Source organism: Schistocerca nitens, chromosome 2, assembly GCF_023898315.1.
Source record: "Schistocerca nitens isolate TAMUIC-IGC-003100 chromosome 2, iqSchNite1.1, whole genome shotgun sequence".
Lineage (NCBI taxonomy): Eukaryota > Metazoa > Arthropoda > Insecta > Orthoptera > Acrididae > Schistocerca > Schistocerca nitens.
Window position 1 is genome coordinate 23,982,919 of NC_064615.1, and position 17,149 is coordinate 24,000,067.

A 17,149-nucleotide genomic window follows, 5' to 3' on the forward strand; every position below is an offset into this window, starting at 1 on the left:
GACCATACAGAAAATACAAAATTGAAAAACACGACCACCATTTTAGTAGATTGTATGGTCTGCGGCATTCAAGTCTAAGGATATTAATCAGTACATAATAATTTCTGATTGAGGTTATGTATACAATATTCTATAAAATATACTACAAGTAATGTGTTGAATGTCAGTTAATTTTCACATAAAGTTTTAGAACCACCCTCAGTTTTGAGTTTCAGAAATAGTCACTGAATGGGTTTGTTTTTAAATTAGAAATAAATATTTTAAAACGGCATGTAAGTCGGCGTTTGTCTGATAAAAAGATCACGGTGTTGCCAGCATTATCGGTGGAGTTCCGCAAGCAGAGAACCTAAGATCTAGCTGTGACGTTCCTCTGAAATTTGCAAACAAAATGTTTCTCTCACTTTGTATGTCTCCCACATTTGTATATTTAGAAACTGTCACGTTTCATCGCAATAAACACAGCCAGAACTCCACAGCAAAGAAACTGATGCACAGTAGACTGCTTGCACAACGTGGCAACGTGTGGGCTCGAGAAAGAACAGAGCGACGTCGCAAAGTGTCTCCTAGTGGGATTCGGTCTACAGTCCTTCATGATCCGATTTACGTACCGGCAGAGGCAGCGCGTATGCAGCAGGCTGCTCTAGCCTTCCCATGCAGAGCCCCGGGCACCGAGTTCCTGGAAGCTGAAAGCTCCGCTACGCCACGTTCTTGGCAAGCGGCGCGTGCCGTGCATTAGGTGCCGGCAACGGCAGCAGCAGCCGGTATTGTACGCTGTGGCGCGTTAACGGGACAGGCGACCCCGCGGTACCCATCTGGCGACCCACACGGCGCACGGAGAGAGCGTTTTCATTTACAAGTGGCGCTGCGTGGGTCTGACATTGTCTCGCACCTGTTCTCCGGCACGCGGCGTTGGCGGCAGATTTCTCAATAACAGCGTAGCGGCCGTGAGCAAATGTCAGCTGACAGCCACCAAAGCGTTCGAAACTCGACGTTGCAGTACTGTTGTTCTGTCAGTTTCTGGCAGTATAGGGTGATTCTTAGAGGACTTCACAACTTCCCTTTCTTGTAGAACTATAGAGACGACTTGGACGTGTTACGGAGCCATCTTGCAGGAAAACAATGCACGTTTCATTCACTTATTGTTGTTGTGAGCGTGTGGGTGCTATTCGGTCATTCTGCGCAACGGCTTAATCTGAGATGTACCCTTTACCCTGTGGCTCCTGCAAGATGCAATTTCTACCCCACACTACTACAGAAGTCAGACAGACGCTCCTAACGTTCTAAGGAGAAATGCCTGAAAAACTTTCAGCAATAAATATCTTCTTTAGCTGTCAGTTGTAAGGAAATGACACAAAAATTCACAAAATTTCTTACGTAACTAGTGGGATACTTGGGTACTGGTGTAGTGCTAGTTAGTGTAAGAAAAACATGAAACTAACGAAAATTATTATTTATTTTGCAAAAATTCTGAGAAATCGCAATGGCACTTTTAGTTATGAACTGAACAAGTTATTTCCGGGTTCTTTTCGGAATGTGAAGTTACCTCTTAAGGATAGGATTCGCTAATGAAATTTCTATACAATGTTTAAGATAGTTATTGGTTGGTTGGTTGTTTGGGGAAGGAGACCAGACAGCGTGGTCATCGGTCTCATCGGATTAGGGAAGGATGGGGAAGGAAGTTCGCCGTGCCCTTTCAGAGGAACCATCCTGGCATTTGCCAGGAGTGATTTAGGGAAATCACGGAAAACCTAAATCAGGATGGCCGGATGCGGGATTGAACTGTCGTCCTCCCGAATGCGAGTCCAGTGTCTAACCACTGCGCCACCTCACTCGGTGATTGTTATTGACTTGGCAGAATGGCTGAGAGCTGCGCCTAGTCAACTTGAATAATTATCCGTTAAAATGTTGCTAGGTACAGTCGATGCTCTTGCAACTGGTTCAAATGGTCTGAGCACTATGGGACTCAACTGCTGAGGTCATTAGTCCCCTAGAACTTAGAACTAGTTAAACCTAACTAACCTAAGGACATCACAAACATCCATGCCCGAGGCAGGATTCGAACCTGCGACTGTAGCGGTCTTGCGGTTCCAGACTACAGCGCCTTTAACCGCACGGCCACTTCGGCCAGCGATGCTCTTCCATGTGAAATGCAGTGAAGTGTACTGTTGTGGAGGAAATATGGGGCTTGCAAGAGCTGTAGCGCACAATACCATAAGCTCCAATGACTGCTGCCTGCGCCGCTCGCTGCTGACAAATAAGATAACTCTCGTTCTATCTCGATTGACCTTCTCCAATCAAACTCTCCCTACACCTTGATGAAGTCAAGGACTCCTATTCGCCCCTAGTCTAACTATTGGCGTGGTACACCAGTCAGATAACCAGTCCACCACGATGCCACTCAAAAATTCGCTCGCAGGCGTTTAACTATAACTCTGTCCGTTCACACCGCACAATAAGTGTGGTGGCCAACACAGTGAACAACGCTTAATCGCAAGGACTCAATAATGAGTAGCACTTCGATTCACTCTCGACAGAGGTGCTCTCGCAGTAAAGTACTGAGGAGAGACTTGTTCCTCGCTCTTTGAGTACACGTATGAACGCACACGCTCTTGTTACGTGTTCTCGCTCCAAGAGCGACAACGGAACGGTCCCTCTCCACGTCAGACGTGAAGGGGTATATCTTTCGGTCTCTTCCATTACTCCTTCAGCTCAAGGCGTCAGGAATATCGTCTGACAATCAGCATTGCTCTTCTGAAACAGGAGAATGACATTTCGTTGAAGGCGACCAATCCGGAAATCTGTAGCATCGGCGTTTGGCGTTTGCTGTCTCCCTGTGAAAACCTCTGAAACTGCGTGCTATGTTTGTAAAGAATGTGTAGGCTGGGCGCCCCCATACAATGTAGCGGAATTTGCTTTTAAGCCGAACATGGGGTCGTTCTTCCTTTCACTCGGGCAAATGCTGTCTGCTCTACAGGCGGTCGCCGACTGACGTAGATAGGTTGAGTCGTCCTCTGAAGGGACCGTGTCCCCCCCCCCCCCCCCCCCCCCCCGGGGTGCGGTTTGCGTCTCCCGAAATAAAATCCCCTGCGACCGTCGTGTCTTGAATGTGTGTGTGTACGCCAGCCTCGAGTATTTCAATCTCGGTGCGCATTTGCGATTTACTAGTTATTAGCATATCGTTTACATGAATTCATACAACATTGACTTCATCTTATCGAGTTTGGGTTCGAATGAAGCGTCTTGATGTGTGGAATATGATTGTGAGGGCGGAATATGTAAGCAATGAAGGTCAGGAGACCACGTCGTCTTACATTGTAGCTCCAAATTCTGCCATTAAGAACGACAGGAAGAAGCAAATCAAAATTTCTTAAGCGAAACTAAGATGTAAAGACACTTCATCTTTCATGAGAAAACCATAAACGGCTTTACACTGAGGAGACAAAAGTCATGAGATGTCCGTCCTCTTCTTGCCGGCGTTGTGCAGCAACTGGACGTAACATGGACTCAGAAGTTGGAAGTTCCCTGCAGAAATATTGAGCCACTATGCCTCTTTAGCCGTCCACAATTGAGAAAATGTTGCCGCTTCAAGAGTTTTCGCAAGAACTGGCCTCCCGATTTTGTCCCATAAATAATAGATGAGATTCAAGAGGGGCGACTTGGTTGGCCAGATCATTCGCTCGAATTATCCAGAATGTTCTGCAAACGAATCGTGAACAATTGTGGCCCAGTGACTTGGGCATGATCGTCCATATAAATTGCATTGTTGTTTGGGCACGAAAAGTCCATGAGTGACTGAGAATTGTCTCCAAGCAGCCGAACATAGTATCCAATCAATGATCCGTTCAGTTGGACCTGAGGTCCAGTACATTTCATGTAAACACAGCCCACACCACCATGAAGCCACCATGAGCTTCCACAGTGCCTTGCTCACAACTTGTGTCTATGGTTTCGTGGGATCTGCGTCACACTCTAACCCTAGCGTCAGTTCTTGCCAACTGAAATCCGGACTCATCCGACCAGGCCACGGGTTTCCAGTCGTCTAGGGTCCATCCAGTATGGTCACGAGACCAGGTGTGTCGAAGCAGGCGATGTCGTGTTGTCAGCTAAGGCAGTCGCGTTGATCCTCTGCTGCCGTAGCCCATTATCACCAGATTTCGTCGCAGTGTCCTAACGGATACGTTCGTCGTACGTCCCACATTCATTCCTGCGGTTATTTCACACAGTGTTGCTTGTCGTTTAGCTCTGACAACTCTACGCAAACGCCGCTACTCTCGATCGTGAAGTGAAGGCTGTGGGGCAATGTGTTGTCCGTGGTGAGATACAATGCCTGAAATCTGGTATTTTTGGGCCTCTCTTGACACCGTTGATCTCGGATTACTGAATCCCTAACGATCACCAAAATGGAATGTCCCATGCTTCTAGCTCCAACTACCATTCCGCGTCCAGAGTCTGTTAATTGCCATCGTTGGAAACCTTTTGGCTTGAATGATCTGAGGACAAATGACGGCTCCGCCAATGCACTGCCCTTTTATACCGTGTGTACCCGATCCCACAGACATCTGTATATTTACATAACGCTATCCCATGAATTTTGTCATAAATGGTTCAAATGGCTCGAGCACTATGGGACTTAACTGCTGAGGTCATCAGTCCCCTAGAACTCAGAACTACTGAAACCTAACTAACCTAAGGACATTACACTCATCCATGCCCGAGGCAGGATTCGAACCTGCGACCGTAGCAGTCTCGCGGGTCCGGACTGAAGCGACTAGAACCGCACGGCCACCGCGGCCGGCTGAATTTAGTCACCTCAGTGTATGTGTCTGAACACGCTCGATAGTTCTTTATAGCTATAGGAACATAGCTATTTTCCCACGATCACTTCCAGCGACAAGAAGGACCATCTGTTTACCTCAGGGAAGTGCAAGATGCTCAATAATCGCTTTAGAGGCCGCTGGGTTGATCGAAAGGAACCAATTGCATTGCCGCCCTGTTGTGGAGGCTTCACTCTCCTCGTTATTTTCCTTTGGGGTTTGATTAATGGCTGAGAGTGTGTCCCCCATTACCAGTGGTTCTCCAAGAGCTAAGAGGTCTATTTATTGCCGCAACTTGAGAGGTGACGCCATATGTTCTGAATAAATTGTGGGTTGAAACAGATTTCAAATTGGACTTTTGCTGTACTTTTGATGTATGACCAGCGGTAGTCACACTCAGTTCAAGTAAAAGTTGAAGCTGAAATGAAAGTAGAAAGTGAATGTATGGGATGTCATCTTATGATGACACCTGTGTAAACCTTCTCAACAAGATTCTGTATGTAAGTAAAGTTGTAAAGTTTATTTTCTGCTGTACAGCTGTTGAGCACGTGAAGGCCTGCCTTTTTTGGCTGCGCCCATTCTATCGTCCTTCGTCTACTGCGGTACCAGGGTTGGTACCCGGTATTCGATTCTGCCCACCTGGAGAGTATTGTCGGTCTTTCCGTAATGATTTCAAATGGATTTTGGTCGGCACCTGTTTTGCTGATTTCAAAGGCAGCTGATTTTTTCCAGGGTGGCCGCTCGTTATTTTCCAATACTTGGCACGAACCAGGCCTTTGCTGACGTGTGGGACCAGGAAATGGCCCATGGAGATGCTTGAACTGTGTTCCTGAAGGTAAATAGGTGAAAGGTTTAAATGTGAAAACAAACGCCGTGGAGCTGGATGGAGCTCGTAAAATGAGTGGTCAGCCAGTAGATTTCGAGGAGAAAAAGGAAACAAATCGAGTTTCATTTGTGGCAGAGGTCGCGTATTTCTGAAGTCGGTAGTCAGTAGCGACAAACTAACAAGGGAACCTCCCCATCGCACCCCCCTCAGATTTAGTTATAAGTTGGCACAGTGGATAGGCCGTGAAAAATGGAACACAGATCAATCGAGAAAACAGGAAGAAGTTGTGTGGAACTATGAAAAAAATAAGCAAAATATACGAACTGAGTTGCCCATAGGCAACATTAAGGATAGTCTGAGCCCAGGAACACCGTGGTCCCGTGGTTAGCGTGAGCAGCTGCGGAACAAGACGGCCTTGATTCAAGTCTTCCCTCGAGTGAACACTTTACTTTATTTATTTTCGCAAAGTTATGATCTGTCCGTTCGTTCATTGACGTCTCTGTTCACTGTAATAAGTTTAGTGTCTGTGTTTTGCGACCGCACCGCAAAACCGTGCGATTAGTAGACGAAAGGACGTGCCTCTCCAATGGGAACCGAAAGCATTTGATCGCAAGGTCATAGGTCAGCCGATTCCTCCACAGGAAAACACGTCTGATATATTCTATACGACACTGGTGACGGCATGTGCGTCACATGAGAGGAATATGTTGTCGAATGGCGAATGGATAAAAAGATTCTTCTACTTTGCCCGATTTAGGATTTCTTGTGGATTTGATGAAAACATAACGGACGGACAGATAATAATTGTCTGAAAATAAAAAATTAAAATTTTTCACTCGAGGGCAGACTTGAACCAAAGACCTCCGGTTCCACAGCTGCTCACGCTAACCACTGGCCACGGCTTTCTTGAACTCAGATACTCCTTGATGTTACTTATCTTACGCATGGACTACTCAGTTTGTATATTTTGCTTACTTTTTCATAGTTCCACACAACTTCTTCCTATTTTCTTGATTGATCTGTGTTCAGTTTTTCAAGGCCTATCCACTGTGCAACTTATAACTAAATCTGAGGGGGGTGCGATGGGAAGGTTCCCTTGTAAGTTATTTTTCAACTACGGAAAGCCTGTAAGAATCCTGAGTTCCCATGTGTGAACGTGAAATTCTGATACAGGCATTTCCGATTTTCTGGGCAAGTGAAGAGATTTAGCGAGTGAGAGGTTCAGTACGGTTCACAGCAGATCACAAAGCCAATACCTAGCCCGTGGTGTTGATGCAAAGTGAAGAACTAAGAGAAGTTTAATAGAAGTCAGTAAATTCCAATAGTTTCTGTGGAGACTGAGCGCGTTGTTGTCGTTTGTAGGCGGAAGTACTGTCAACTGAAGATGGTGTACGAACTAATGGTGGTGTTGAGATCGTTCAGTCTTTCCATGAGTATGTTGCGACAAGACATTTATTAGTGGCGTAGAATTAGTGCAAATTTGAACCCTGTCTTATGGGTCAGATCTACGCTAGTGACACTTATTGACACTGGTTTAACAGTGTGACAGCTCAGTGGATTAATCCGGGTGCGCCAGTAAACATTACCGAGTACAGAGCTGCCCAAGGCCAGGAATACATCTTTACAGGGTGCCACGACAGCTCCGAAGGCACACGAAAGGAATGTTTCATGGATTTCAAAATGGTTCAAATGGCTCTGAGCACTATGGGACTCAACTGCTGTGGTCATTAGTCCCCTAGAACTTAGAACTAGTTAAACCTAACTAACCTAAGGACATCACAAACATCCATGCCCGAGGCAGGATTCGAACCTGCGACCGTAGCGGTCTTGCGGTTCCAGACTGCAGCGCCTTTAACCGCACGGCCACTTCGGCCGGCAACATGGATTTCACCTCAATATCTTAAAGCATCTTCAATGTTCTTATATACACATTTCCAGTGAAATGTAGAGCATTTAACTTACGTATTGTTCCATTGCATTTATAGGTTATAAACAGTTCTGGCACCTCGTTGCTTAATATTCCTTTTATTGTTAACAGCGTATGATGGATTTTCTCTACATGTGCTCTTGCTTCTCTGCTGGTGTAGCTGCTGTTCTGCCTCCAGCTTTTCGGCTCAGCGCATAAACTGTACACACTTCCCCATCAAACTAACCTGCTTTGTCATATGTAGTTTTGGGATGTTGTGTACAGATTTACACGGTGTCAAGGTCGGGGACTACAGGAGATTTCTGACGATCGGACGGGTAGCACCACTAAATACCGAAGAGGTACTGACACGGACAGAAAGACTTTTACACACAATTTGACGAACAGAAGAGATACAGGTTGTCAGGACACACCACGAAGCGTCCGGGAATAACTGACAAGATTTTGGTAATAGAAGGCCTGTGTGTGTGTGTGTGTGTGTGTGTGTGTGTGTGTGAGAGAGAGAGAGAGAGAGAGAGAGAGAGAGAGAGAGATCATTTATCAGTTGCTTGTTGATTTGATTTTTGGATATGGTAGTACGCTTGCACTGACATTCGACACTTGTGGGGAAAACTTGTTATGGTGTTTCCAGGCCATTCTCTATATTTGTGGAGCCATAATTATGTTGTTTTTAAGGCTTCCCCGCACCAAAAATCGGACCACGTCCGGCATTCTAATTTTCTGTTATGGGTCCAATGTCCGACAACGTTCGACACAGCATTTGTTACATTTTTGCCTGCTCTGCTATCGCACGCAGCCCATCGCGTTTCCTCACATAGCAGCAAAACTGTCCATGACACAGCTATGACCTGTATAGTAATATTCTACGAGCTAATATCTAGTTAATCTTTCTCTACACTTTCTGTGTTTCTATGAAGTCAACTGACAGAAGACGTATGAGCGAGGATAATGTGGAGACGTGGCTTGCGGAGGATGGAGAGTTTATCGGTGCAGTGATTTAAGTCCCACTGCGTCTATAACTAACGACTGAGTAGCAAGCAGTGATAATGTGCAGTCCTTTGCATGTAAACAGAGCGTTTATGATGAACATACTCTCTGAATTTTCTGACAGCGGAAATGCACATTCCCTCAAAGTGCTCGGCCAACGATGGGGCACGAATATTTCTTCCCTTTTTTTGTTATGGACGACCTTATTCGTGAAATTGTAAGAACAATAAATGTGTATGCTGCAGAGAGAATAGAAATAGTGAATCTACTATAAAAATTTCAGTGTGTTTTTTTCCTTTTTTGCGTAATAAGTATCATCGCTCTGTTTTGAAAGGTGGCATTTGGTTAATTTACCGCAGATCGTCAGGTCCGAATTAGATTCTTCAATAATTTCACGTGTCGTTGATATTCCAGGTATTCTGTAACCTCATTTCCCACCGACAATAAGTAGTCAATCTGCAAAAAAGAGTAGTGGAAATATGGCGTAATTACTTCCAACATCTAATGTTCTTCGCTTATTGTCCTAAAATTTATTAACACATATTTACGAAAAGTTGCACAGGACACTTTCTTTGGACTTTCTCTACAGTATAGTTCTCGTGTTCATTGTGAAAAATAAAGTAACACAATAGCTGTCAAAGAACCTTTCAGAATGCAACAGGATTTCTTGCGAATATCGTATAACTGCATCAAGAAGCTGAAAGTTTCAGGGATCTCAAGGGGTCCTCGTTATAAGTAGACTCCATCGTACTGATAGGATGTTGCACACTGGGAGTGATGTATTGATTTATCACTTAAGTATTAATGAACAGATCAATGGTTTTTCTGCTTTAGTCCATGTCCGGGGATCCAGTCTTGAGGCGAACTAACACTGATTCACTTGCTGATTCAGACTTACTCTTCGGAATCTACTGAAAAGTAAAAGAAGCAAGCCACTAATCCCTTAGGTGGTCTGCTGTACTGCATTAAGCACCGAAGGTCTAAGGTTCTAGCTTGTTTCTAGAGCAGTCGGTACAGTGACTGCATCCATTACGAAGTCGCATGTCTCATTGTTCTGCGTGAGAAACATCACTGCTCATGGTCCCACTGCAGTGACATTACAGTGTCCCTGACATTAAGAGCATGACTTAAACACTAACGGATATTAGATCGCAATACCAAGAACGTGTTGTGTTACAGAAACAAAAGTTGGTAGGCGTGTCTCTACATCTGAAGCATGATAGCTACTCGGATTTCGCATCAGTCGCATTAGGGTGGAGCTAGTAGCGCTACTCTCAGGATACAAATCTAAAACTAAAACTCCTCCCGCACAGTCCATGAAGGCCCAAAGGTACCGACTGGCCGCCGTATCATCCTCAGCCCACAGGCGTCACTGGATGAGGATGTGGAGGGGCATGTGGTCAGCACACCCCTCTTCCGGCCGTATGTCAGTTTCAGAGACCGGAGCCGCAACTTCTGAAACAAGTAGCTCTTCAGTTTGCCTCACAAGGGCACACCACTTGCCAACAGCGCTCGGCAGTCCGGATGGTCACCTATCCAAGTGCTAGCCTAGCCCGACAGCGCTTAACTTCGGTGATCTGACGGGAACCGGTGTTACCACTGCGGAAAGGCCGTTGGCCGAGGATACAAACTAGGTTTGCATTGTATACACGCTCGTTCGTGAGTGTTAGTTATCCTTGAGATTGAACGTGGTGAGTTGTCAGTCAGGAACGCGTTTAAGGTGGCAAAGACGCCATTATCCACACCTCACTGAACTTAAAACGAGATCTGTAACAGGACTACGAAACGCTGGATGAGGTACTGCAGAAAGACTTGGCAGAAATGTAGCTACTGTGCGTGGTTGCTGGCAGTGGTACTCACGAGAATGTACGGTCGCAAGAAGGCCGGGCTCCCGACGGTCGCCTGGCATTACGGCGAGGGAAGACCATCGTGTGTGGTATATGGCTCTGGCGCATCGTATTTGTGCAGCAGAAATCTGAGAAGCAGTTGGTGTGGTATCAACGTTCGCTACCACTCTTGCTAGGGTTTGCAGATATCGACCGTGGTCCGTATTAGTATCGCTGGACCCGCGAGTCGCAACCAGCGCCGCTACAGTCGCTCCGCGGCTTGTACCAAGTTCCTACCGAGCTCTCGTCCACTCTAGCTCGGGATGTCAAGTAGTAAAGTAGCATAGCCTTCAGTTGATAGGAGGCAAACTCTAACAAGGCGCTTGGTAATGTATGACCTAAGTGAGGCCTCAATAGCTATCTACAGGGTGTTACAAAAAGGTACGGCCAAACTTTCAGGAAACATTCCTCACACACAAAGAAAGAAAATATGTTATGCGGACATGTGTCCGGAAACGCTTAATTTTCATGTTAGAGGTCATTTTAGTTTCGTTCCTCGATTCACCGCCAGTTGGCCCAATTGAGGGAAGCTAATGTTGACTTCGCTGCTTGTGCTGACATGCGACTCATTGCTCTACAGTAATAGCATCAAGCACATCAATACGTAGCATCAACAGGTTAGTGTACATCACGAACGTGGTTTTGCAGTCAGTGCAATGTTTACAAATGCGGAGTTGGCAGATGCCCATTTGATGTATGGATTAGCACTGGGCAATAGCCGTGGCGCGGTACGTTTGTATCGAGACAGATTTCCAGAACGAAGGTGTCCCGACAGGAAGATGTTCGAAGCAATTCGTTCAAATGGCTCTGAGCACTATGGGACTCAACTTCTGAGGTCATTAGTCCTCTAGAACTTAGAACTAGTTAAACCTAACTAACCGAAGGACAGCACACACATCCATGCCCGAGGCAGGATTCGAACCTGCGTCCGTAGCGGTCTCGCGGTTCCAGACTGCAGCGCCTAGAACCGCACGGCCTCTTCGGCCGGCTCGAAGCAATTGATCGGCGTCTTAGGGAGCACGGAACATTCCAGCCTACGACTCGCGACTGGGGAAGACCTAGAACGACGAGGACACCTGCAATGGAAGAGGCAATTCTTCGTGCAGTTGACGATAACCCTAATGTCAGCGTCAGAGAAGTTGCTGCTGTACAAGGTAACGTTGACCACGTCACTGTATGGAGAGTGCTACGGGAGAACCAGTTGTTTCCGTACCATTTACAGCGTGTGCAGGCACTATCAGCAGCTGACTGGCCTCCATGGGTACAGTTCTGCGAATGGTTCATCCAAAAATGTGTCAATCCTCATTTCAGTGCAAATGTTCTCTTTACGGATGAGGCTTCATTCCAACGTGATCAAATTGTAAATTTTCACAATCAACATGTGTGGGCTGACGAGAATCCGCACGCAATTGTGCAATCACGTCATCAACACAGATTTTCTGTGAACGTTTGGGCAGGCATTCTTGGTGATGTCTTGATTGGGCCCTATTTTCTTCCACCTACGCTCAATGGAACACGTTATCATGATTTCATACGGGATACTCCACCTGTACTGCTAGAACATGTGCCTTTACAAGTACGACACAACATGTGGTTCATGCACGATGGAGCTCCTGCACATTTCAGTCCAAGTGTTCGTGCGCTTCTCAACAACAGATTCGGTGACCGATGGATTGGTAGAGGCGGACCAATTCCATGGCCTCCACGCTCTCCTGACCTCAACCCTCTTGACTTTGATTTATGGAGGCATTTGAAAGCTCTTGACTACGCAACCCCGGTACCAAATGTAGAGACTCTTCGTGCTCGTATTGTGGACGGCTGTGATACAATACGCCATTCTCCAGGGCTGCATCAGCGCATCAGTTATTCCATGCGACGGAGGGAGGATGCATGTATCCTCGCTAACGGAGGACATTTTGAACATTTCCTGTAACAAAGTGTTTGAAGTCACGCTGGTACGCTCTGTTGCTGTGTGTTTCCATTCCATGATTAATGTGATTTGAAGAGAAGTAATAAAATGAACATGGAAAGTAAGCATTTCCGGACACATGTCCACATAACATATTTTCTTTCTTTGTGTGTGAGGGATGTTTCCTGAAAGTTGGGCCGTACCTTTTTGTAACACCCTTTATATGTATGCAGCCAAGAAGAATCCTGTACAACCAGTTCAGTACAATATATATTATTTTTTACCAACGACTTCTAATTACTTTAGTCGTTGCAGATCCAGACCATGCAGCCAGCACCTTATCGACGTTACGGACAAACCTGCTGTGATTTATATGTTTCTATTTAGCATTGGAAACCAGTCAACATTGGCGACGACTAGTTCGTCGTCATCATAATAGACAGTGCCGGAAGATCCATGCGGCTTTTCGCGAATGATGCTGTAGTATACAGAGAAGTTGCAGCATTAGAAAATTGCAGCGTAATGCAGGAAGATCTGCAGCGGATAGGTACTTGGTGCAGGGAGTGGCAACTGACCCTTAACATAGACAAATGTAATGTATTGCGAATACATAGAAAGAAGGATCCTTTATTGTATGATTATATGATAGCGGAACAAACACTGGTAGCAGTTACTTTTGTAAAATATCTGGGAGTATGCGTACGGAACGATTTGAAGTGGAATGATCATACGAAATTAATTGTTGGTAAGGCGGGTGCCAGGTTGAGATTCATTGGGAGAGTCTTTAGAAAATGTAGTCCATCAACAAAGGAGGTGGCTTACAAAACACTTGTTCGACCTATACTTGAGTATTGCTCATCAGTGTGGGATCCGTACCACGTCGGGTTGACAGAGGATATAGAGAAGATCCAAAGAAGAGCGGCGCGTTTCGTCACAGGGTTATTTTGTATGCGTGATAGCGTTACGGAGATGTTTAGCAAACTCAAGTGGCAGACTCTACAAGAGAGGCGCTCAGCATTGCGGTGTACCTCGCTGTCCAGCTTTAGAGAGGGTGCGTTTCTGGATCAGGTATCGAATATATTGCCCCACGTGTACCTCCCGAGGAGATCACGAATGTAAAATTAGAGAGATTCGAGCGCGCACGGAAGCTTTCCGGCAGTTGTTCTTCCCTCGAACCATACGCGACTGGAACAGGAAAGGGAGGTAATGACAGTGGCACGTAAAGTGCCCTCCGCCACACACCGTTGGGTGGCTTGCAGAATATAAATGTAGATGTAGATAATAGTTGGCACCATAGTGACGCAAAGACCTTTAAAAAACGGTTTCTTCAAAGACAGCTCCGAGCCAGACGCCCTCTAGCGTGCGTTCCGCTGACCCCAAAACACTACCATTGGCGACTTCCGTAGTGTCAAGCGAGAGCTGATTGAAGGGCAGGGTGGAGGTACGTAGTGTTTTCTGATGAAGGCTGGTTCTCCTCGGTACCAGTGATGGTCTTGTGTGGGTTAGAAGGAGGGAAGTGGCTGGTTGCAACCATCCTGTCTGCGTGCTAGACACACTGGACCTACACCTGGAGTTATAGTTTGTGGTTCCATTTCGTATAGTAGCACGACCACTCTCGTGGTTATCCCACACACTCTGACTGCAAATCTGTATGTCTGGTGATTCGACCTGCTGCGCTGCCACTCATGAACAGCATACTAGGGGGTAGTTTCCAACAGGATAGCGCTTGCCCACATACCGCTGTTGTAACTCAACATGCTCTACAGCTCCATCTACAGATATTTCTTCAATCGAAAACGTAAGGGTCATCATCGGACGCCAACTGCAGCGCCATACACCAAGAGCCTTAGCAGTCCCTGTACTGACAGTCCAAGTGCAACTAACATGGAACTCCATTCCATCACATTCATCACCTGTACGACGCAATGCATGCTCCCATTCAACAGTCCGGAAGCTACACCGGTTATTAATTCGTATTTGCAGTGGATTACCTCCCGCTTATATTAACCCGTGATGTTGCAAGGTGAATCACTTAATTATGTTACCTGGACGTATTATCTTAGGACATTAATTATCTTTTGTGCTGCGATATTTTTTCCGTCGGTGTATATTGAAGTCGGACTAATAAGAAAACAAAATGGGCCTTAGGTGTTCAGTGCCCCCCCCCCCCCCCCAGTACCGTTCTTGTTGTTGTGGTCTTCAGTCCTGAAACTGGTTTGATGCAGCTCTCCATGCTACTCTATCCTGTGCAAGCTTCTTCATCTCCTACTGCAACCTACATCCTTCTGAATTTCTTGGTGTATTCATCTCTTGGTCTCCCTCTAAAATTTTTACCCTCCATTTGCCTTCCAATACTAAATTGGTGATCCCTTGATGCCTCAGAACATGTCCTACCAACCGATCCCTTCTTCCAGTCAAATTGTGCCACAAACTTCTCCCCAATCCTATTCAACACCTCTTCATTAGTTATGTGATCTACCCATCTAATCTTCAGCATTCTTCTGTAGCACCACATTTCGAAAGCTTCTATGCTCTTCTTGTCTGAACTATTTATCATCCATGTTTCTCTTCCATACATGGCTACACTCCATACAAATACTTTCAGAAACAACTTCCTGACACTTAAATCTATACTCGATGTTAACAAATCTCTCTTCTTCAGAAACGCTTTCCTTGCCATTTACAGTCTACATTTTATATCCTCTACTTCGACCATCATCAGTTATTTTGCTCCCCAAATAGCAAAACTCCTTTACTAAATTAAGTGTCTCATTTCCTAATCTAATTCCCTCAGCATCACCCTATTTAATTCGACTACATTCCATTATCCTCGTTTTGCTTTTGTTGATGTTCATCTTATATCCTCCTTTGAAGACACTATCCATTCCGTTCAACTGCTCTTGCAAGTCATATTCTGTCTCTGACAAAATTACAATGTCATCGGCGAACCTCAAAGTTTTTATTTCTTCTCCATGGATTTTAATACCGACTCTGAATTTTTCTTTTGTTTCCTTTAATGCTTGTTCAATATACAGATTGAATAGCACCGGGGAGAGGCACAACCCTGTCACACTCAGTTCCCAACCACTGCTTCACTTCCATGACCCTCGACTCTTATGACTGCCATCTGGTTCCTGTACAAATTGTAAATAGCCTTTCGCTCCCTATATTTTACCCCTGCCACCTTCAGAATTTGAAAGAGAGTATTCCAGTCAACATTGTCAAAAGCTTAAGTCTACAAATGCTAGAAACGTAGGTTTGCCTTTCCTTAATCTAGCTTCTAAAATAAGTCGTAGGGTCAGTATTGCCTCACGTGTTCCAATTTTTCTACGGAATCCAAACTGATCTTCCCCGTTGTTATTACCGTACCAAAAGCCATCATTCACTCCGTTCATAATAAGCAAAGATAACCCGAGTGCCGAGGAAAATTGAATGCTCAAACTACGGCCAGCTGACGCATCCCCAAAGGGGAGAGAAAAGAGAGTGTACCCCAATTGCTGTTAATTATCTCGGGCAGTGATTCTTATCTCGGAAGCGCCCGAGAATTCTAAAGACCAGCTCGCACGTTCTTTTTACTACTTTTTTTTTCTAATGGATCTGCTCCAGTGGTGAGGAGGGCAGGCAGCTATTGGGGTCCGGCCGTTCCGCCGGCTTACCACTCTTTCACGGCCGAGCACTCAGCCGGCAGCAGCGAGGGCCGCATAAAGGACGCAGGTCCTTTGTAGGAATATGGCGGTAAAAGCCAGGGTCAATCGGGACTGACTTTGAAGGCACACCCTCTGCCCAGGAGCGGCCGGGGAGAAGCCACGCGGCTGCGACGAGAGGGCGCTACTTAGGCCCCGCCGAGCTACGGCCAGCTCTCTCCGGGTCCCCTCAGGTCAACGCAGTAGGATACCGACAGGATTTCACAGTGCTACGTTGGCCTCGACATGAGCGTCACGTGGTTTCATTTGACAGATATCCTAAATCTGTAATCTCTTAGCTCCGGCGTTGTTTAGCCGAAAAATTATTGTGCGGTATCTTTTGCTCCTTTGCCAGGAACTGCTTCCCATTTTAATCTCTGTGAACCGCTTGGGAAGTCTGAATCTATTATCAGCAGTGAAGTCTTTCGATAGATCATGAAATAAGTCAAGCATTAAAAAAGGTAACTTATATGGCTTGTCCTTCCGTTATGAAATGTTCAGCTTGGAACTGCTTCCAATTTTAATATGTTCCGTCATCTCTGTGAACATCTATCAGCAGTGAAGTCTTTCGATAGATCATGAAATAAGTCAAGCATTAAAAAAGGTAACTTTATGGCTTGTCCTTCCGTTATGAAATGTTCAGCTTAATTTCGAAGACATCATTCACTGTACAAGTTGCTGTAAATACGAAACGTTTGAGACGCTTTTGCTAAGTTTGCGTTGTGGTTTACAACTGCACTTCATGAAGGTCTGATGAACTCACGAAATTGGAAGCATTAAAACCACGATGATGATCTGAAACCGAAAGCGTTAGTGAATAATGATCCATTTTTAGAATACCCGTGTGTCATGATCGTTATAATAACAATGTTTCATTACACAAAAACCTGGCCGGCCGCTCTGGCCGAGCGGTTGTTGGCGCTTCAGTCCGGAACCGCGCTGCTGCTACGGACGCAGGTTCGAATCCTGCCTCGGTTATGGATGTGTGTGATGTTCTTGTGTTAGTTAGGTTTAAATAGTCATAAGTCTACGTGACTGATGGCCTTAGATGTTAAGTCCCATAGTGTTTAGAGCCATTTGGACCATATGAACAAAATCTGCATCGAAACAGCGAAAA

General features: G+C 45.6%; 1 protein-coding gene and 1 pseudogene across 1 annotated transcript in view; one reads left to right on the plus strand and one right to left on the minus strand.

Annotated features, from left to right (window-relative positions):
* LOC126234227 (brain-specific angiogenesis inhibitor 1-associated protein 2-like) overlaps positions 1-17,149 on the plus strand; it is a 597,394-nt gene that overhangs the window by 138,971 nt on the left and 441,274 nt on the right. The gene's annotated exons all lie outside the window — the stretch shown is intronic.
* Positions 10,055-10,172, minus strand: LOC126238336 (5S ribosomal RNA; annotated as a pseudogene).